Raw genomic sequence first — 23,234 nt, forward strand, 5'->3', positions numbered from 1 at the left:
TCTCTCTCATGAATATTCATTGTGAATATCCTCAAAACCTGACTGGCTGGGGTGCCAAGGTTGGGTTAATGCCGAGCCCTTAGCACCTCCTAAATAGGAGGTGATTAGTGCTACCGCATTAATATTATGCAGGTACCCTGTGCTAATATGAACATTAGTGCACAACCTGCAAAATGAAAGAAAAAGCCTTGGAAATTTATCATGGTTAATCTAGGCTTAGCACACAGAGAGGGGCATAATCGAACAGAAACGCCTATCTCCATGGGCGTTTATCTCCGAGAACGGGTCCGTGAAGGGGCGGACCCAAGCGTATTTTCGAAAAAATTAGACGTCCATGTTTTATTCGCCAAGTTGTGAGCTGGGCGTTTTTGCTTTTCAGCGATAATGGACAATGAAATCGCCCAGCTCAAAAACGAATAAATCCAAGGCATTTGTTCGTGGGAGGGGCCAGGAGTCGTAGTGCACTGGTCCCCCTAACATGCCAGGACACCAACCAGGCACCCTAGGGGGCACTTTTACAAAAACAGAACAAAAGGTAAAAGAGCTCCCAGGTGCATAGCACCCTTCCCTTGTGTGTAGAGCCCCCCAAATCCCCCTCAAAACCCACTGCCCACAAGTCTACACCATTATTATAGCCCTAAGGAGTGAAGGGGGGCACCTACATGTGGGTACAGTGGGTTCGGGGGGGGGGTTGGACGACTAAGCATTAAGCAGCACAATTGTAACAGGTAGGGGGGGATGGGCCTGGGTCCACCTGCCTGAAGTCCACTGCACCCCCTAACAACTGCTCCAGGGACCTGCATACTGCTGCCAGGGAGGTGGGTATGACATTTGAGGGTCAAAATAAAAAGTTGTGAAACATCATTTTTTGAGGTGGGAGGGGGTTTATGACCACTGGGGGAGTCAGGGGAGGTCATCCCCGATTCCCTCCAGTGGTCATCTGGTCATTTAGGGCACTTTTTGGGGCCTTATTCGTGAAAAAACAGGGTCCAGGAAAAGTGCCCTAAATTCTAGCTAAAAACGCATACTTTTGTCCCATTATCTGTGAAATGCGCCCATCTCTGTTCGGCAGATTACCACGCCCCAGTTCCGCCTTCGCCACACCTGTGACACGCCCCCATCAACTTTGTCCGCATCCGCGACGGAGTGCAGTTGAAAACGTCCAAAATCGGCTTTCGATTATACCGCTTTATTCGTTTTTGTGAGATAAACGCCCATCTCCCGATTTAGGTCAGAACTTGGGCGTTTTTCTCGTTCGATTATAAGCTGGAGAGTCATGCCCCCTACCTCAACGCAAGCGGCGTCCTCGGGCTGCGTGGGGCCCTGTTGACACACATACTTCACTGGCATGCAATTTTTAGCGCCATGTATAAAATTAGGGCATATGTGCACATGCAAATACTGACATTTACATGTGCATTTCAAATAAAAAGTGGAAATCATGATTGTAGAAAGACAGGATTTACACATGCAAATTGTGAACAAGTGCACGTGGCAAAGGGGCATAAGTACATAAGTAATGCCACACTGGGAAAAGACCAAGGGTCCATCGAGCCCAGCATCCTGTCCACGATAGCGGCCAATCCAGGCCAAGGGCACCTGGCAAGCTTCCCAAACGTACAAACATTCTATACATGTTATTCCTGGAATTGTGGATTTTTCCCAAGTCCATTTAGTAGTGGTTTATGGACTTGTCCTTTAGGAAACCGTCTAACCCCTTTATAAACTCTGCCAAGCTAACCACCTTCACCACGTTCTCCGGCAATGAATTCCAGAGTTTAATTACGCATTGGGTGAAGAAAAATTTTCTCCGATTTGTTTTAAATTTACTACACTGTAGTTTCATCGCATGCCCCCTAGTCCTAGTATTTTTGGAAAGCGTGAACAGACTCTTCACATCCACCTGTTCCACTCCACTCATTATTTTATACACCTCTATCATGTCTCCCCTCAGCCGCCTCTTCTCCAAATGAAAAGCCCTAGCCGCCTTAGTCTCTTCATAGGGAAGTCATCCCATTCCCGCTATCATTTTTGTCGCCCTTCGCTGCACCTTTTCCAATTCTACTATATCTTTCTTGAGATGCGGTGACCAGAATTGAACACAATACTCAAGGTGCGGTCGCACCATGGAGCGATACAACGGCATTATAACATCCTCGCATCTGTTCTCCATACCTTTCCTAATAATACCCAACATTCTATTCGCGTTCCGAGCCGCAGCAGCACACTGAGCAGAAGGTTTCAGTGTATTATCAACGACGACACCCAGATCCCTTTCTTGGTCCGTAACTCCTAACGTGGAACCTTGCATGATGTACCTATAATTCGGGTTCTTTATTTCCCACATGCATCACCTTGCACTTGCTCACATTAAACGTCATCTGCCATTTAGCCGCCCAGTCTCCCAGTCTCGTAAGGTCCTCTTGTAATCTTTCACAATCCTGTCGCGAGTTAACGACTTTGAATAACTTTGTGTCATCAGCAAATTTAATTACCTCGCTAGTTATTCCCATCTCTAAATCATTTATAAATATATTAAAAAGCAGCGGTTCTAGCCCAGACCCCTGAGGAACCCTACTAACTACCCTTCTCCATTGTGAATACTGCCCATTTAACCCCACTCTCTGTTTCCTATCTTTCAACCAGTTTTTAATCCACAATAGGACTTTTCCTCCTATCCCATGACCCTCCAATTTCCTCTGTAGCCTTTCATGAGGTACCTTGTCAAACGCCTTTTGAAAATCCAGATACACAATATCAACCGGCTCCCCTTTGTCCATATGTTTGTTTACTCCTTCAAAGAATTGAAGTAAATTGGTCAGGCAAGATTTCCCCACACAAAAGCTGTGCTGACTTGGTCTCAGTAATCCATGACCTTGGATGTGCTCTGTAATTTTGTTTTTAATAATAGCCTCTACCATTTTCCCCGGCACCGACGTCAGACTCACCGATCTATAATTTCCTGGATCTCCCCTGGAACCTTTTTTAAAAATGGGCGTTATATTGGCCACCCTCCAATCTTCCGGTACCACGCTCAATTTTAAGGATAAATTGCATATCACTAGCAGTAGCTCCGCAAGCTCATTTTTCAGTTCTATCAGTACTCTAGGATGAATACCATCCGGTCAAGGAGATTTGCTACTCTTCAGTTTGCTGAACTGCCCCATTACGTCCTCCAGGTTTACTGTGTAGTCAGTAAGTTTCTCCGACTCGTCCGCTTGAGATATCATTTCGAACACCGGTATCCCGGTGGTTAGGGTGGGACTAGATTGGGGTCAAAATATCCATGCATATTCCCCATGTTTTGGAAAGGAATGCACAACTGCTTCCAGAGACATCTAGATTTTTGAACGTGATTATTTTGGGCAGTGCTCTACTTGAGGGATTAGGAGAGGTGTTCCCCTAACTCTCTCTGATCCCCACCCCCAAAGAATTATTCTGCTGAATGATTGTGGCACTTGTAATTGGATTATATTGCACCATTCCTCAGCAATACTCGTATTCTCTATACTTCTATCCACACTTTACGCTCAGCTCAGCAAAATCTCCATGTGATTCCCTCCTGTCGAGTAGTGATATCTGTGACAAACCATAACTCATGTTTCAAAATAGTTGCTCCCTTTCTTTGGAACCAGCTTCTCCTTGACACTAGGCTTGAAACTTCTCTCAAGAATTTTTAACAAAAAAAACCTGATGACGTATTATTTTACAAATGCATTTTTCCCAGACTAAAAACTACATAAATGTTCTACTTGTACCTTATCTGCCAACATCTTAAATCATAAGTCTTGTCTCTGCTGTCTATCCTTTTCCTACTTTCTATATCCCATCTATCTAGTTGCTTCTATCAATATTCCCTAATCCTTTCCCTGCTATGTATTGCATTATAATGTAAACAAAGTTTCCTAATGCATCTTTCCATTTTTCCTTCCGTTTTCACAAACTACCTCTGTATTTTAAATAAAATTTTCATCTGTAAACTAGAAGAGTAACAGTTTATTGAGTTTTCCTTAACAGAATATAACCTGGGCTTCTTCTGGTGAGTGAACCTTACAACATTACTGACAGAATTCTACCACAGTTCAACTGTGGGATCTCCTCTAGCCTTGACTATGGGCTACCTTCCCCATGTTGGCCTTGAGATTCTCCTTCTTCCCTGATAGTTGACAGGGTCTTAGGATACAGTGGGGACCCCCTGTGTGTGTGGGAGGGGGCCTGCATCTCTGCCAATGGCCCTCTGGTGCCTGCTGAGAACTTTGCCTCTAAGAAGAGAGCTCAGAGATTACTCACGTAGTCCTAGATCCTGAGCCTCCCCACATTCATCCCTGTTCTGGCACTCTGTTTGGCTGGTATTTTCTTTTTTTAAACACAACTCAGCCTCTGGTACTTTCTCAGCATTTCTCTGCTTCCTATATGACCAAACAGGCTTGATTAGCAGGCTTTTGTGCAATATGCAAATTAGGCATTTCTCATGGCCTCGCCTAATACAAATCAGCCCCTGAGGCATTACTTCCACCCACCAGTTCTGTGGGGGTACTTCTCCTTCCACATTGTTCTCTTTCCAGGTTGAACTGAGCCCTTGCTGTGGATCATAAGGGACTCAGTTTAACAGCCTCCACCCCTGGGACAGGACAATACTTCACTGTGACCTTACGGTCCTGTCCTCCACCCCGGTTGTTAATCCTAGTTCAACAAAAAGATAACATAAAGCCCATGAATATCAGTCCTAATGGTAGGTAACTTCTGGCATCTCTTTTCAAGTTCTCCAGCGGGCAGTGGCTCCTTCTTTCTTCCCCTGGGCTGCCCTCGCTTCTCATTTCTGCTTCATCCTGGAGGAGTGCTTTTAAAGGTCCCAGGCTCTGAACCTCTCCCTCTGCTTAACTCCTCCCACCTGTAAGGATGCTGGCCTCTTCCCCTTCCTTAAAATGGCAATGACCCCTTCCTTCCCTGATAGGTCCCACATCTAAGACTTCTTAAAGGGGGAATGTCATTCCTCTCACAGGTTCTAGGTTTGTCCTGAGGTAGCTATAAACAGGGCTCCCTCTTGTAGCCACTCTAGGATAGAACACCACCAGTGCCTATTTATTTATTTATTTATTTATTTGTAGCATTTGTATTCCACATTTTCCTACTAATTTGCAGGCTCAATGTGGCTTACATTTGCCGTAATGGGGGTTGCCATTTCCGGGTAACAGAATTACAAATGGTGTTGCATTAATGTGCGTACATACATAGTAATATAGATGGAACATAACATACATGGAACAGTTTATGGTCTATATATATACCATGTGCGTACATACATGGTAAAGAAGAATACATTCTGGTATTGTATGCAGGTTCCTGAGTGATAATTGGATTATAACATACATTAGGTCATCGACTATGGAGAGACCATATTCGACATAGGGATAAAAGTGATAGTGCTTGTTCACTAATAGCAAAGAGATTAATCAGTCAAGTGATAAGATTTTGGTTGTGTCTAGGTCGTATACATTCTTATTTTTTAGTATTTAAGATGGATGTTTGTGGTATGCCTTCTTGAACAGATCTGTTTTCAGTAGTCTTCGGAAGATACTTAGGTCTTGCGTTGTTTTTATGGCCTTCGGTGGTGCGTTCCATAGCTGGGTACAGATGTATGAGAAACTGGTCGCAATTGCGGATTTATATTTTAGCCCTTTGCAGTTGGGGTAGTGGAGATTGAGGAATGTGCGTGCTGATCTTTTTGCGTTCCTAGTAGACAGGTCTATAAGGTCTGACATGTAGGTCGGGGCTTCCCCGTGAACGATTTTGTGGACCAGGGTGCAGACTTTGAACACAATTCGTTTTTTTTGTGGGATCCAGTGTAGTTTTTCTCTTAGGGGTTTGGCGCTTTCGTATTTCGCTTTCGCAAATATGAGTCTGGCTGCTGTGTTTTGAGTGGTTTGAAGCTTCTTAATGTTCACAATATGGTCACAATATGTATTAATAATTGGCAGTATATCAAATAAAATGAAATATGAACACATGGGTTTCTAAAATAGCATATATACACTTCAATGTGTTGGCACTTAACATGTTCTGAATGTCGAAATTAGACACATATGATGCAATATTGGCCCCATTGATATTTTAGACATTGATACTTGCATGGATTTTAGAAAAAGCTCTACATCAGGAGATCCATTGGAGAAATAGAGGAATTGACACATTCTGACCTGGATACCTCAGTTTTGATTCCTATGTTCTACTTAAAGTGGAACTTATAGTGTAAAATAATGAGTGAAAATACAGATCTATCTTCTTTCTGCTTGTTATCCACTGCTTATCTGACATAATGCTAACATTTACCATCAGCAATATAGAAATATGGCTTAGTTTGTATTGTGGGGAGGAAAGTGAAGAGAAGCACAGTGAAGAATGTGATTCCTTTAGCCCTCAGGTCCTGGTAGCGGTATTTAAGTGTATAAATGCAGATTTTATTTCTTTATTTAGTTATACAATTCAATATACTGTTCACAATATGTACAATGCCTAAGCTGTGCACATTATTAAATTTAAAGGAGTCTCTACAGCTAGAAGGCAGCTCTCCGTAAGGACCCGCAAGCCTAGGAGCTACAGACAAGTTAATTCTTATTAAACCAAATGTGGACAAGTCTTAAAAATGGGGAAAAAATCGTAAACAAACTAAAAATGTTAGCCTCTGTTCATATCCCTAATGCATATGTTATAAAACCAGTGGCTAAACATCCAAAGCTCCAAAGGATGCCACTCTTTTTTGAACATGTTCCTTTGTGAAATGTCTGTTCCCTTTGGACATGCTGCAGTCTATACATGTACTTAACCTCATCCTTATACATATTTTACAAATAGCTCTGCATTTAGTGAGCCTTTAAAAAAAATACCCAGGAAACTGTGCAGGTCCTGTCCTGGATGTCTCATTTCCTACCTCAGGGGTCCTTTTACTAAGGTGCGTTGAAAAATGGCCTGCGGTAGTGTAGGCATGTGTTTTGGACGCGCACAGAATCATTTTTCAGAGCACCTGCAAAAAATGCCTCTTTAAAATTTTTGCCGAAAATCGACATGTGGCAAAATCAAAATTGGTGCGCGTCCATTTTGGGTCTGAGACCTTACCACCAGCCATTGACCTAGTGGTAATATCTCATGCGGTAACCGGGCGGAAATGACCTACACGCATCAAATGGCACTTGGCACATGTCCGATACGCGTGTCCAAAAATAAAAATTATTTTCGGACGTGCATATCAGACGTGCGCCAAAAATGAAATTACCGCAAGAGCCATGCGGTAGCCAGAAAGTAACTCCATTTTGGCCGACGTTGGGCACGCGTAGATGCTTATGCGTCTTAGTAAAAGGGCCCCTAAGTGGCATATGACAATGTCAAAGTGCACCTCTTGAGAAAAATATGGGTCAGAGACTGTGAAATAATCTGGACTTGAAGGAGTTCTTCATTCTTTCAACCAGGATTCTTTTAAAGTAGGGTAACAAGACATGAAACATAATTGTACAAGACTAATTTTAATTTTGGAGACTTTATCAGGTACAGAATCTTGGACCAAGAATGTCATGCTAATTAGAGGGTGGGGTCACAGTTCTATATGGCAAGGCTCTTCTATTTGCAGTCTGTCTGCAAAAGATGTGGTTTACTAGCCAACAAGAAAATAAATAGGTGCACCCGTTAAGGGGGGCCGCACACAACCGGGCTGAAGGCCGGCGAAGACAGAGGAGAAAGGGAGGGTACAGGGTGGGCCAGCTAGTGAGTATAGGGAGGTGGAGATAAGGCAACAAAGGGTTAACAAGGTAGAGGAGGAAAAGAAGGGGAGGAGGAAGGGAGGAGGAGCAGGAGCCAGAGACAGGAAGGACGCAGGGAAATTATTTTCAAACTAGGAGGCAGGAGAAGAGCAGCAGCCTTATAAACAGCAAGCAACGTGGACACAGCTTGTCTCCTGGTTTCGACGGCCGGGAGGCCTAGAACGTCGGCTTGTAAAAGATGGTAAGTGCCTCCTTCAACGGGAGGCACCAAGTGACAGCGTTAGCTATGAGAGACAGCACAGTGGAGCCACGGGGGCTTGGGACAGCACAACCTGTGGCACAGAATAGGCATCTACGTTTGGAAGCTGTGTACCCAGGTAGAAATATTAGCATAAGGGTTATTGTAATATGTTATGTATTGTTGTTGAAATTGTAATGCTTGATGTTCCTGGCTGCGGCCAAATAAATCCAACTCTAACAAAGATATGGCTTGGCAGCGTGGTTGATGGGATATGAGGGGGTGTCTGAGTGTGTGTCGAATGCCCGAGTTGTAAGAAATGTTTATTTTTGTTTCATGCTTTAGCTCATAGTGTTTTTTACAACCATTTCATTGCACATGCTTGTTAGCTCACAGAGGGCAATTTTCAAACCTATTCCCGTGCTTTGCCTGCAGAAATGGGTCTTTAAAAATCACACACCCTATATGTGACACAAAGCAGGCCAGAGGGAAACAGCAACACAAACTAATCAGAGCAAAACAGCGAAGTGGGCCACAGATGAGACAACCAAACTGGGCCAAATCATTAAAGGAAGCCCATACGCCAGGCCCCCTCCCTGCCCATCTTCAAATCATTGCTCAAAGCTCACCTCTTCAATGTCGCCTTCGGCACCTAACCACTACACCTCTACTCAGGAAATCTAGAGTGCCCCAACTTGACATTTCATTCTTTAGATTGTAAGCTCCTTTGAGCTGGGACCGTCCTTCTTTGTTAACTTGTACAGCGCTGCGTAACCCTAGTAGTGCTCTAGAAATGTTAAGTAGTAGTAGAAGTAGTAGTAGATTTTAATGCAGGACCCAACACAACCCATGTTTTGGCAAAAGCCTTCATCAAGGGTCAAGACTATGCATCATAGTAGCACAGTGCTTCCTACAGTAAATCTTCTATAGTAGTTAAAGAAAACCATGATAAAACTTCTCGCTGCTCACATGCCAGGGCAATAAAAGCATCAAAACAGTAAGTAAAATTATGCACCTATACGGATAGATTCAAGAAAGAGCATCAGAAATTATGAGCGAAAGATGTGGGCGCTAAGGACCAATTCTATAATGGCAATTGTGCACGAAATTCCCTTTATAGAATAGAGCCTAAGTCGGCATGCGCACATCTAACTTTAGACACGAGCACTTAGGCCGTATCAAAGCCTGGTGTAAATTGTTGCACCTAAAATTGGCAGTTGCGTGTGTAATTACAAGACATGTCCCGACTTGTCAATGTGCACGCTATAGCATTTAGGCACTAAGGAATTGATATTCAGCTGGCAGATTTGATTGTTTTTCTTAAAATACTGCCGGCGTTATTCCTGGATATCAATGCTGGGTCATGTCTGGGCACCAGCATTGAATATTTGGGTTTATGTGAGCGACTATCTTGTATGCTGTTAAGTGCAATATTCAGCACTTAACCGCCTAAGCAACACTTCATAAAGATAGGATTGACTTTTATGTTTAAATCTGTTTATTAAGCATAATGTCAGAAAGCCAATACAAATATACCATTCTTAATAACAGTTCCCTTCCTTCTTGATCATCATTTTATACATAAGCAACCCACCAACCACCCAATCCCAACCCCCATCTTCCTCCCCTCCTCCCATCCCCCCCAACTCCTTCTATATCCTCCCCTAATTCCTTAAGTAAACCTGCTCAGGTGTCTCTGATATTGTCCGTCTATTGCAAATTATAATCCAATTTGACTGCTAAATTTAGGGGCCCTTTTTCTAAGCTGCGTAGGCACCTATGCACACCCAACACACATCAATTTTGAATTACCGCCCAGCTACTCCGTGGCCTGGGTGGTAATTTCATTTTTTATGCACATCCACTACGCATTATTTTCTGGTGCGCGGCACTAATCGAACAGTAAAAGGCATTTTACACATATAGACCATTACAGCCCGGTTAACTTGTGAGACCTTAGCGCTAAGTCAATAGGTGGTGGTAAGGTTTCAGACCCTAAAATGGATTCACGCCAATTTTCATTTTGCCAATGTCCATTTTCGGCCAAAATTTTTAAAAAGGCATTTTTTTACAGGTGCGTCGAAAAATGGATCTGTGTGTGTCCAAAACACGCGCCTTCAATAGCGCTGGCCATTTTTCAGCGCACCTTAGTAAAACAACCCCTTAAGCAGTTAAGTGCTGAATATTGGTCGATAAATACATAAGTGCTGACTCTGCTTATGGACCACCCACAAAATAACTGACTTTGAGTTTGGCAGTCTGTGGCGATATTTAGCGACACTAACCGGTTAAGTGCTGCTGAATATCAGCAGATGGCCCCTGTGAGGCAGTGAGGAGCATAGTGTGGACATCCCTAGAAATATTCCCTGTGGGGAGTTGCAGTTCAACCACTCTCGCAGCAGGTGGTGTTAAACATGCTGGTCAGAGGCTGAACTGCAGAGCTGCTGTAGCAGAGCCAGTGCATTATGGGAAAGTGAGGCTGGCTGGAGACATGAAGTTAAAAGCCCTGTGACAGAGCAGAATGGGGACGCCCAGGAGGAGGGACCCAAGAGAGGACTGGATTGAGAGTATTGGATTGATGAAGATCTGGATGAGGTAAGTCAGAAGAGCAAAGGAATTGGCTGTAAGGAACAAGCCAGAGGTCCTGATACAGAGACCCAAGACAGGAAGAGCAAGAGCTCAGTGTGTGACTGGATTGAGAGTATTGGATTGATGAGATCTGGCTGAGTGAAGCCATGTGACAGGGTTGAGGTAAGCCATGGTGGTCGGTGAAGTAAATTGTACAAGTGTGTTGAAGTGTGCTGGAAGCATTGACACTACTTAAGTGACTTATACAAGAGTGATGGAGAGTTGTGTAATTGCGCTAGAAGCCTTGATATTATTTACGTGAACTGTGAAGTGTGCTGTAAGTTGACTGGAGTCAGACCCGACCAGTGAAGTAGAACTGAGAAGCGGTGTTTGGGGCGGGGATTGGAAACCCCACACCCATGGACTATTTGGCCTATTAGACAAAGGCCTATACAAGTGATGTTAATTAAGAGAAACTGCTTGACTTTACAATCCTGGTTCTGTGACATAACAAGCTGAGGATTAAGCAAAATAAATACTTTATTTTAAGTTTGCACCTCCTCTCCAGCTGTATTATTTATTCAGTCAAGCCCAACCCTGCTCGGGCATCTTACAGCCCCGAAGAAGCAATTTAATCAGTCAGCAGCTGTTTCTGGCTGGTTAAATCGCTTTGAATATCAACCCCTACGTTTATAGAATAGCGTCTAAGTGCAGTTACGTACACATAGCTACAAATTATTGCCAATTAGCACCAATTAAGGCCATTTAGGGGTTATTATTGGTACTTAAGTCCAATTGGTGCCTAAATTAATCATTAAGTTAGGCATGGAAGTGGCACTACTTTATACCTTATGTGTCCAAATGTGACTGCTAGTCAGAAATCTGGGCACACAATTTTATAGAATCCGGGGGAAGCAACCGTATGTGTTACTTTACCTACATGAGAGGGAGGTATTCCTAGGCACAGAGTTGGGGTAGGTTTTGAAAATAAATATGTACTTAGGAATTTTCATCATAGGATTATTCTGGCAGGGGAGAAGATATGCTTTAAGATCCTTGGGGCTTGGGACCTCCTTGATGATCTAGAAAACAAAAATACATTGTGCCCGATATTCAGCTGGTAGCGGGCAGCATGTTTGCTGTCTGCCACCGGGCCGTATCTGATTATCTGCTAAAAAGTTAACAAGCTATGCCGATATTCAGCGCTAAGGGGTGAATTTTATAAATCGCTCCTAAAAAAATTGGCACGGAAAACCCCCCCGCTTAAACACTATTCTATAGGCTGTGCCTAAAGTTAGGTGCGGTTTATAGAATGGCGCTTAAGCACAGGGTCATGCTTAAATTTAAGTGTGTCCATTTGCACCAACAAAAAAGTGGTGCAAATGCCCCCACCTAAATTTACATGTGGAAGCTCTTTATTTTATAATTGTGCATGTAACTCAAATCCACACTGACACTCCACCCCGAAATGCCCATGATCCTCCCATTTCTGTGCCCCCTTTTCTGGGACACACATAAAATTAAGGCACGGATCATGTTCCTACATTTATGAGCGTACATATTAATTGATTTTGATGAGTACTAATAATTGCTCATTAAAAAGCCAATTATTGGTATTAATTGGCTCATTATTCAATTACATTGCACACATAAATGGGGCACGCACTCAATTAGTGCACATAATTTTCCGACTTTTATAGAATTAAGGGGTAACTGGTTAACTTTGTCGTGGTCAAAGATAAGCCTGCTATTTAAGGTGGCTATTTTGACTGCTCAACATGGCCAGCTTGGAACTGAATATTCACGCCTAACCAGCTATGTCAAACGATATAGCTAGTTAGCGGCTAGCTACTAACTGGGGTATCCAGCAGGGGATAACCGGTTATCTCTCGCTGAATATCCACGGTTAGGTGCTTTAATGCTCTTTAACCGGGCAGGAGTCATTCCTGGCCAGTTAAATAGTTCTGCATGTTTGGGAGGTTGACTTCAGTAGGTGTTGTTCCTTGGATAAAGCTATTTGGTGGGATGTTACTGACAAAAGATGCTTCTCCCATGAGTTAAGTCAATAACAAAAATCCAAACTGCTACAAGCACAATCCATCTAGAAACAGAGGCCTATGACTCAAAAACCCCTTGTAGATAATCTCAGGACTTCACTTGGGGGGGGGGGGGATTTCCTGGCACCTTCTCCTCTAAACAGAGCATATTCCTTGCATGAGAATTAACGTTCCTCTCTCCCTTCTGAGATACTTTGACAATTCATGTTAGAAGAATTCCCTAAATGCATGTATCCTAGTCTTTTTGTCACATTATATATTACAACTCAATAAGCTGAGAGTCTGCAGGACGTGTACTCTTTTATATTTGTGCAGAAATTATTCAAAGAAAATTAAAAGGTACTAATTATTGGTAATTTGTGAGCAACATTATAAAAGGAAGAAGATCAAGGATTTCTTTCATCAAGAGATAAATACTGTGGGATACATTTCCAAACTGTCAAAATTATATGTTCTTGTAAACATCATGTGTGAAGTTACTTCCCCAAATCCTATAACAACCAACTGATGATTGATGCAAGGTTGAATTTTATTGCTTTGCAATTATTTTTGAGACATAGGATTAAATGAAAGGTCTTTGATGAAAAGAAAGCATCTATCAAACTAGAGCCTCTAAGGAGAGGATGGTTTATTACACACTAAACAAAAAAAGAACAGGGTACCACATGTCAAACAAATGATCAGATTTTAGCCAGCAGAGTTCATCTGCTGTTCTGGGAAGAAATTTCTTTTCTAGGAATCACAAACAAATGCATCCAATTGATCAAGGGCTCACCATGGTACAGGGAATAGATGCTGACAGCTGAAGTTGGGCTGCATCGAGTCGCTGTTTGAACGTCGCGCTGACTTGCTCCGACTTTTCGTTGGCATCTCCCAGCGAGTCCACGGGGCCCCGCCTTTTCCGTCTACAACCTGCTCCTCGTCGGCTTTCGTTTCTTCACAGCAGCCCCTGCAGACCTCTCCGGCTCTGCTTCCTCTCAGCTGACCACTGCTGAATTCGCAGGCTTTCACTTCTTCACAGCAGCCCCTGCAGAACTCACCGGCTCTGCTTCCTCCCAGCTGATCCCTGCTGAAATCGTAGGCTTCTGCGAGTGACTCCAGTGTCAACTCTTCTGCCCTGCTGCTCTTCTGCCTGCTGCGGGCTTCATCGGCCAGTCTGATGGAGGTGCAGTGGAGGAGGTCTGTGACTCGGAGGGCTCTGACGGTTGGGGCTGCGGAGGATGACCGTTTGGTCCGCCATCTTAATTCCTGCGCCGCTGACTCCATTGCAGAGGATGCCTACCTCTGACTTCGTCCTGCCTCTGCATGCTACTGCTGTTTCTTCAGTGCTTCATTCGCCTTGCTGCACTTGTTCGTGTCAGACTGGATTTCCATCATCCCCTTTGGCCTACCTGGTCTTCTGCTGCCCATCTTTGTCTCCCTTACCTTTCTTTTCCCTTCTTACCCTGTTCTCCTGCTCTAACTATTGAAATGTAACTGTAACTGTATTTATTTTATTAGTTCATTGTAAGCCGCTTTGGGGCTGCAAAACTGCGGCAAAAGGCGGGGTATAAATGACCTGAAATAAATAAATAAAATATACTTTTTGTATTAAGAATCTCTTTCTAAATATTCAAACTGAACTAGGGTTTACTTTGCTAAGCAGTAGTTTCTTTTGAGGGGGGGGGGGGGAAGGGTGCTAGAGCAAGACATTTTTTGGAAAGGTATGACCATTAGGATAATGGCAGCAATTCTATACATTGGCGGCTTAGATAAGGCTAAGCGTCAATTCTGTAACAACATCTTGGCATCAATATTCCACTACAGAATACTCGTGTAAGTCGGCTATGGCACACACTCATATTTTGGCACGCCCTCTTACACCATGTCAATGGCAGGTGTAAGCTGTTGTCCCCATGTGCATCAAGTGATGCCCATAGTTTATACTACGCTATATACTAGATGTGTAACTGGGAGACACACCTTTGCCTGCCTATGCTCCACCCACATGTACGCCCCCTTGCAGTCAGGTGGTATGGCACTTAGGCACTAACCTAATAGAATAGTGTCTAGTGCACGTGGAGGGGCATTTTCAATAGTGCTTCTAAACCTACCATATCCCAATAGGAAATATACCCATTTTTGAAAAAAGAAAAAGTCTTTTTTTTTTTTTTTTTTGCAAAAATACCATTTTGAGCAAGGTTTTCTATTTTGTGCATTTATCTTTTTAGGACATTTTCAAAAAAATGCACAAGTTAAAAACGCATAAAATCAATCCATTGGGATGTAGGAGGGGCCAGTATTTTTAGCAGACTGTTCCCCTAGACATTCCAGGAGAGCAATGGGGCACCCTAGGGGGCACTGCTATGGACTTCATATAAATGCTCCCAGGTACACATCTCACCGTTGCTTCCTTATCTACCTATATCTACCTTATCTACCATGTTGACATTGTAAGTAGGGTTTAGGGTTTATTTCTGTTCTGTGGAGTATGCCTTTCTGAAAAAGTGAGTCTTTAGGTTCCACTACGCCACCTGTCAAACAAAACCAGTACTAGGTGTTGTAATCCAAATCAAAAGGCAAATGAAATGCCAATCCACTCCGCTGGCTTCCTCATCAATTCAGTCTTTAAGTTTGCACAACCAATACTTTATTCATTCCCTTTCTTGGGTTCTTGGGCAACAAGCTTCCCTCGCAGAGCTTTTCTACCATAGTCCTTCCAGTTCCCTAGTTCTGGTTTCTTCCTTGTCTTTCTGTACTTCTCAGAGGTTGTGGGCTCCCCCCCCCCCCCCCCCCCCCACCTTCACTGCTCCAGGAGTTTTATATGCTGTATGGGATCTAACACTTCTCTCCCCTGGCTCCTCTGGGCTACTAAACTGGCAAATCTCTGGGTCACCTTGTCAGGTTGAATGTGAACCTAACTCCATCCAGTCTTGCTCCCTGTACAACGCTAAGTTGCTTGCTGTAGATACCAGAATAGTATATCCTTCGCCTCCCCAACCATTAAAAGGAGATGCATGCTCCTTTTCTTTGAACCCCAGATCACGCAGGACTTTCTCCCCTTCGACTCCATGGCTGTCTTGAGGCAGGCTCCGTTCCCTATGATACTACACAAGAAATATGTAACTGGCATTAGTTTTAATTCTGTCATTTTTTTAAGGTAACTTTTGTTTCTCCTTTCTGCCTTTCATTCTGTCTGTCTGTCTCTCTCTACTACTACTACTACTACTACTTAACATTTCTAGAGCGCTACTCCCTATAGTTGTCAGCTTGCAAAGAAATTCTTGAGGCTTATATGAGCTATTTCAGCATGACTTCTTTCCACCGATGGCATGTGACGGGCAGGTAATTACTAAGGACTTTTTTTTAATAGTTAGCAAATTAATGCCACATAGAAGAATAGCACAAGAGATTTCCAGTTTGAGCATATTACCAGGCATCAATATCTTTGGGTTCAAATGTAGGCTCTGCTTCTGATGCTGCACCCAAAAAATAACCTCCCTGCATTTTATGACCCTAGACAATAATTATACCATCAGAATAAGGATGTCATTATTCCTCATCTTTGTGAGGCTTCCTAGAGTGCATAAGTCCATATCTATAGTCAGGTAACCCAGAGAAGATGCATTTTCATTTATGTTTCTGAAGTACTTAACACAGGTTTATATGTTGACCATATCACAAGAGCTACAGGCTGTAACAGTTAGTAAGAGCAAAGAAAGAAAGGCAGGAAAGTCCATCCACAGAAGTCAAACAAAGAGCTAACAAGTTGAGGGAATGTTCCAAAGAACAAACAGAGATCAGAAATCTTCCAAAAGAGTTTATTTTCCTCAAAATGTCGCATATGTCAGCTGGACCCAACACGGTCCGTGTTTCGGTGCAGTAATCATTACGCGTTACCAAGCGTTGCTGAGGATTACTTTTTCCCTTGACCCTGATAAGACATTTTCCTCAAAAACTTTTAAGGTTACATAAAACGAGACACTTGTAACATACTGTGACCCCTAAAGAGTGCTTATTGTCAAAACATGGTCCATGTTGGGACCAGCTGACATATGTGACTTTTTGAGGAAAATAAACCCTTTGGAAGATTTCTGATCGCTGTTCATTTTTTTGGAACATTCCTCCACCTTGTTAGCTGTCTGTGGCAGTTAGTAAGAGCACCGCTATTTAAGCAAACAGGATGAATGGGGGGTCTTTATTCAAGTTATCAGCGACACTGTCACACTCTGACAGGCTGAATGTATTAGGAGTCCTTGTTGCAGCAGGTAGTGCCTCACAAGGGGATGATCAGAAGCAAATGCTGGCACTAGAGGCTGTTAGCGCCATACTAGCGCCGGCGTTTGCCAATGCCACATGATCAGAGCCCTTGAGCGCGTGAAACAATGTGCTCGAGGGCTCTGAATGCAACTAGCATGCAAATGCATGCTAAACAGGGCTAAACATATTCATCCTCAATGATCAGGAGCCAGCGCACCAAAGATTGAGTCGCTGGCTGCGGCAAACCCTACGCCAGCTCAGAGCTGGCGTTAGGGTTTGCAGATCATTGGGGAGGAATGGTGAGCCCTGTCCAGCATGCATTTTCATGCTGGCAGGCCCTCATTCCCCCCAACAGCAAACCTGCCAGCGACAGGGGGCTGGAGGTCCGCCGGACCTCCGGTCCCCCTGACGATCCCCCCCCCTAACTCCCCCAGCAAAAGGTCCCTGGTGGCCTAGTGGCAACCAACCAACCCCTCCCCCCCCCCAGCGACAGGTGGGCTGGAAGTCCGCTGGACCACTGTCCCCCCCTGGATAATCCCCCCCCCCACCAGGTTCAGGGAGGGCTGGAGATCTGGTGGGGGTGGGGCTACTGGATTCAGGGTCCGACCTAGTTGGAGCCTCCTGAAGGTTGTCTCCATCAATCCCTTACTCCCTTGACTCTTGGTGCCTCCACCTGGAGAAGAAAAGTGTTAGCATGTGGGATTACCCTCTTCTCCCCACCCCGGAAAAATCCAAAAGACTGCTGTGAACAGGGCTGGCTAATAAATTAAACACATTTTATTGAACTATTTACATAGACCTCTATATACCAGGGGTGTAGCAGGACCTCACGGTGGGAGGGAGCCAGAACCTGAGGTGGGGGGCACCGCCGCCTTGCCGCCACCCACCGCCCTGCCGCTCCCCACCCACTGCCAAAGCAAATACCTTGGCTGGAAGGGGTCCCCAACCCCTGCCAGCTTTAGCGCCACCATGTTGCCTGCCCTGCTGTCTTCCCTTTACGTCCTGCACGCTCCTTTTAGTGAAATTGAGCATGTCAATTCAAGCTTTCTGATTGGACATCTGCCAGAAGATACTTAGCCAATCAAATTACTGACCACCAATCCAGATCTGAAATTAGCCCCGAATTACTCTCATATAAATGCTTGGATTATGCATATACGAATACAGATACCTTGGGTCATTTCAAATGCGGGGAGTGCCAGTGGTGTGCTACGACCATTGAGGGGCCAGATGGAAACATCCGTCTACTTCACGCCTGATTTCAGCCCGTTCTTATTCCACTTGTCATACTAAGAATGTAATATATGCTATCATTTGTCCATGTCAGTTGATTTATATAGGGTGTTAAAGCTGCCCTATTAAAATCCGTCTTACTGAACACAAATCAAAAATAAAAAACAACATATTAACAGCTTCATTAGTCCAACATTGGCTGGCTTGTTCATTATCAACTTAGTGATATAAGATGGAGAGTATTGGACAGTGTTCAGCTAGGGTGGGAGGGTAGGAATGTTGAGCAACTGTTAAACTATAAGGAACAATGCTGGATTTTTTTCTTTGAAGATGCTTCACCCTTTGGGGCTAAATTCAGATCTGTATTGGTGGTCAGTAATTTGATTGGCCAAGTGGGGTTTAAAACAGTAAAGAAAAAAAGAAAGAAAGGAAAAAGAGAAAACTTTGTGGATCGATGATGATTTGCACTACACTGATTTATGGAAGTCTTTTAGCAGTGTTTGTTGAAGGACATTACTACTACTACTACTTACCATTTCAGAAGAAGGCGGAACACTGAGCGAAGGGAAGACTAGTAGAGACGTCGGGAGCGCCGCCTCCTTCACTGACACTGCGCTTTCGCTGCCGGACAGAGGTAAATTTAAAAGGAATCTTGTTGGGAGGAGAAGAGGGCGGGCAGTTGGGACATGGGAGGGCGAGGTAAGCATGGTGCGGCGGGGCGCCCCCCAGAGGATGGCGCCCTCCTGCCGTGCTTACCTCGCTTACCGTGTTGGCACGGCCCTGGTTCTGAACAAGTGAATAAGGGTTAGAAGTTAAAAACAGCATAAAAAAGGTGGGCTTTTAGCTTAGATTTGGCCAGAGATGGAGCTTGACGTACCGGCTCAGGAAGTCTATTCTAGGCATATGGTGCAGCAAGATAAAAGGATCGGAGTCTGGAGTTAGCAGTGGAGGAGAAGGGTGGATAAGAGAGATTTACCCAGTGAACGGAGTTCCCGGGGAGGAATGTAGGGAGAGATGAGAGTGGAGAGGTACTGAGGAACTGCAGAGTGAATGCACTTATAGGTCACTAAGAGGAGTTTGAACTGTACACGGAAATGGATAGGAAGCCACATTCTGAAGATCCTCCCCCCCCCCCCAAAAAAAAAAAAATAGCATAAAATAATTAAAGAATATGCTTAATGTTAAGTGATAACTTTACACTCAATCAATACATATAGTGCCTGGGATGGTGCAGATAGTGTACACTTAGGTATGAGCATTTACACAGCCATTTGGCTGACATAAGTGAAGTGCGCTCAGCCTAGATTTAGGTGCAGAACTGCAGCCTTATGCCAGTATTTTTTTTTAATTTCCATTTTGCTCACACCTTTTTCAGTAGTAGCTCAAGGTGAGTTACATTCAGGTACACTGGATATTTCTGTGTCCCAGGAGGGCTCACAATCTAAGTTTGTACCTGAGGCAACAGAGGGTTAAGTGACTTGCCCAAGGTCACAAGGAGCAGCAGTGGGATTTGAACTGGCCACCTCTACATTTCAAGACCAGTGCTCTAACCACTAGGCCACTCTTCCACTTATGACTAAGGTACAAAAAGGCGCCCAAAATGACCAGATGACCACCGAAGAGAACCGGGGATGACCCCCCCCTCCCCGTATTCTATACCTGTAGTTCCACATGGAACCTGTTGTTATATAATTTGCATCTAGCACACATCATCCTGGAGCCTAAATTTTGGCAACCTTTTGAGAATTTACCCCTGTAAGTTTAATTAATATTATTAGTTCAATTATGCAGTTTCTCTGTCTTCCCTCCTATTAAATACTTTGGGAGTAACGTTATAAGTCACTTCTTGTGTGTAAAGTGATTTTACTCATGGAAATCACTTTACACTGGCTCCCTATCTGTTTTCGCATCCTGTTCAAACTTCTTCTACTAACCTATAAATGTACTCACTCTGCTGCTCCCCAGTATCTCTCCACACTCGTCCTTCCCTACATCCCTTCCCGTGCACTCCGCTCCATGGATAAATCCTTCTTATCTGTTCCCTTCTCCACTATAATGGCAGCCGCATTGCTGATTACTACTACTACTACTACTATTTAGCATTTCTATAGCGCTACAAGGCATACGCAGTGCTGCACAAACATAGAAGAAAGACAGTCCCTGCTCAAAGAGCTTACAATCTAATAGAAAAAAAAAATAAAGTAAGCAAATCAAATCAATTAATGTGAACGGGAAGGAAGAGAGGAGGGTAGGTGGAGGCGAGTGGTTACAAGTGGTTACGAGTCAAAAGCAATATTAAAGAGGTGGGCTTTCAGTCTAGATTTAAAGGTGGCCAAGGATGGGGAAAGACGTAGGGGCTCAGGAAGTTTATTCCAGGCGTAGGGTGCAGCGAGACCACTGCCCCTAGTCCTAGTATTTTAGGAAAGCGTAAACAGACACTTCACATCTACCCGTTCAACTCTCTCATTATTTTATAGACCTCTATCATATCTCCCCTCAGCCGCCTTTTCTCCAAGCTGAATAGCCCTAGCCACTTTAGCCTTTCCTCATAGGGAAGTCGTCCCATCCCCTTTATCATTTTTGTCGCCCTTCTTTGCACCTTTTCTAATTCCATGGCATTGTAAAAGGGCCCCAAAGATGGTAAAGCCAATGAACCTCCTCATCTGAGCAAAGAAATAGCCTTCATTGAACAATGAAAACAAGATATTAAAAAGGTATCTTATACTTAACTACTTTGGGCATATTAATACTAATTGAAATACTCACGTGTTTTAAAATGTTTATTGGTGAAATAATTTACTGTTGTTTATGAATTACACTACATGCTTTTTTTTTATTGCTGACGATTCATTTTGTGATCAGATTTTTTCACACATCAGGTAGCTACCTAACAACTATTAGCAGGTTTGTATCTATCTGTTATTTAGCAGGTCTAGCAGAGAATTATTCTAGTAAGGAAATCTTGTGTTAAATTTCCGATGATAAATAAAAGCTTTTGAAATCTAGAAATTTGAATTTTAGAGTCATCTTCGAAGTCATCCTCTGCTTAATGACACAGTGGTGAGCTGAGAAGCTGAGTTTATTCAACTCACTGAACAAATGTGATATTAAGTGTATCTCATGAAATCCATCACTGAATAAAAACCAAGCCTGACTCTCGGACCCACAGTACATGGTTTAATGAAATTCATGCACCACTGACTTCCCATAAATTAAAGATTAGTATATGTTTTTGGTTTATATCAAAATGCAAAGTGACAGTAAACAGATTAACTTCATAGCTGCACTATACAGGGAAGTTGTGTTAAATCTTTAAGGCGATATCAAAGGCAAAAGGAGTTTCTAATTCCAGCATTACAGTAATGTCTTGATTTGCGAGCCTATTAGGTAAGTACTGAAAAATAATTTAAGTGGCACGTTCAACATGTACAATTGCACCACTGAAACAGGTGAAAAAGTTTTGACCAATCCTCTACAGGTCAAAGGGGGTTTTGTGCCCCATCGTGAAGCAATCCTGTTAGCCCCAAGATATCCAAACAACCAGGCAAAGTTGTGAAATCAATGCAGTCCATATTCAAAATCCCCTGTTCATGGATTTTCAATGGCACTATCCCCCAGATTCTAATAAGTTTGCCCAAGGTTGAGCATCATCCTGATTTGTGCATGCAACTAAAAGGTCCTTTTACCAAGCTGTGGGAAAAAGGGCCCTGAAATAGCAGTGGGGGCCCATTTATCCTGTGTGCCAGGGCCCTTGTTCCGCCATGGGTAAAAAGGCCCCAGACAAACTTGACCATGCAGTAAGAGAACTCTTACTGTGTGATCATGAAGTGGGGAACCCTTACCACCACCCACTGAGGTAGTGATAAGGGCTTCTGTGGTAACCTGATGGTTACCACCACGCAAGCCATTTCTGGAGGTTTCCTTTTCCCCTGGAAATGGCATGCACTTGGGGCAGAATTAATGCCGGCAGCCGCCTTGAGCCTGCTGTAGTCCCAATTTAGCGTTTGGTAAGCCCACATTGGGTTTACCGACGCTTTGTAAAAGACCCCCTAAATTAGTTAATGATGCATTAACACTTAATAATTGGCTGCAAACAGTCATGATTGGTATTAATTGGAACTAATTTGGAGTTCTATAAAGCACCAAGCCTAAATTCTTTCAAGAGCAACCCAAAAGAGGGCACGGCCATGGGTGGATTATAGCCATTGCCAAAAGTTATGTGCAGTGTTACAGAATTAGGGGGATGCGCATCCAACTTGTGCCGGCCCTAAGGCCTGCTTCAGGGGTCTTGATCAATCTCAGATGTTGCAGTGTAATATTATACACCGATGAAAATATGTTGTTAAATCAAAAACTTCTTTGGTCTGAACAATGTTCTTGAGTCCAGAACCTAATAGGGGTAAAAAGCAAAGTGAACCCCTAAAAGTAGTCCTACAACCACCTTACATAAGTGCTTCCCAAGCTTACTCAGCAGACTTCGCAATGCTATGTTGACTGGCTGCCAACACGGCCGTGTCGGGTCGTTTTTTAAATACTCAATAAAGTTTTTTTGGTATCCTCCTTGGTTCTCGTCACTTTTTTTGTTTCACATCTCACGGCGCCGTGAGGTTTTTTACCTCCTTTTTTTTGCTTATTTCATTCAACGTGCACCAGGATTTACAACTGGTTTCAGCAAGCGTAAGTCCTGGTATATGGGAACTGGCACTACAAGCTATTCTATAAAGGGCGCTCATCCCAGAGTGACCTTTGTAGAATAGCACTGAGCGCTGATTTTTCTTGGCACCCAAATTTGGGGCAGGCAAATTAGAGGGAACCACCACACACATGAACACCAGAAAAAGGAAAGTATATAAGGTCACAGGTGGAACAAACAGGTGGATGCTGAAGCCACAGAGAGAAATCCTTTATTCCAAGACCCGACGTGGTCTGTGTTTCGGCGAAAGCCTGCATCAGGGGTCAATCAATTCTAGGTATCTTGCAAGTGCTCCTCACTGCTAAACATGCAAGAAAATACAAAATCTCCACATGGTGGTAGCCCAAAGGCATTCATTCCCAACAAAAGAGATTCAACCCCCCCCCCCCCCAAAAAAAAAAAAAAAAAAAAAATTGGGGGCCATTTACTGAATCTAGCCCAATATGGATAGTGCC

This window comes from Microcaecilia unicolor, chromosome 11 (genome assembly GCF_901765095.1).
Source record: "Microcaecilia unicolor chromosome 11, aMicUni1.1, whole genome shotgun sequence".
NCBI lineage: Eukaryota > Metazoa > Chordata > Amphibia > Gymnophiona > Siphonopidae > Microcaecilia > Microcaecilia unicolor.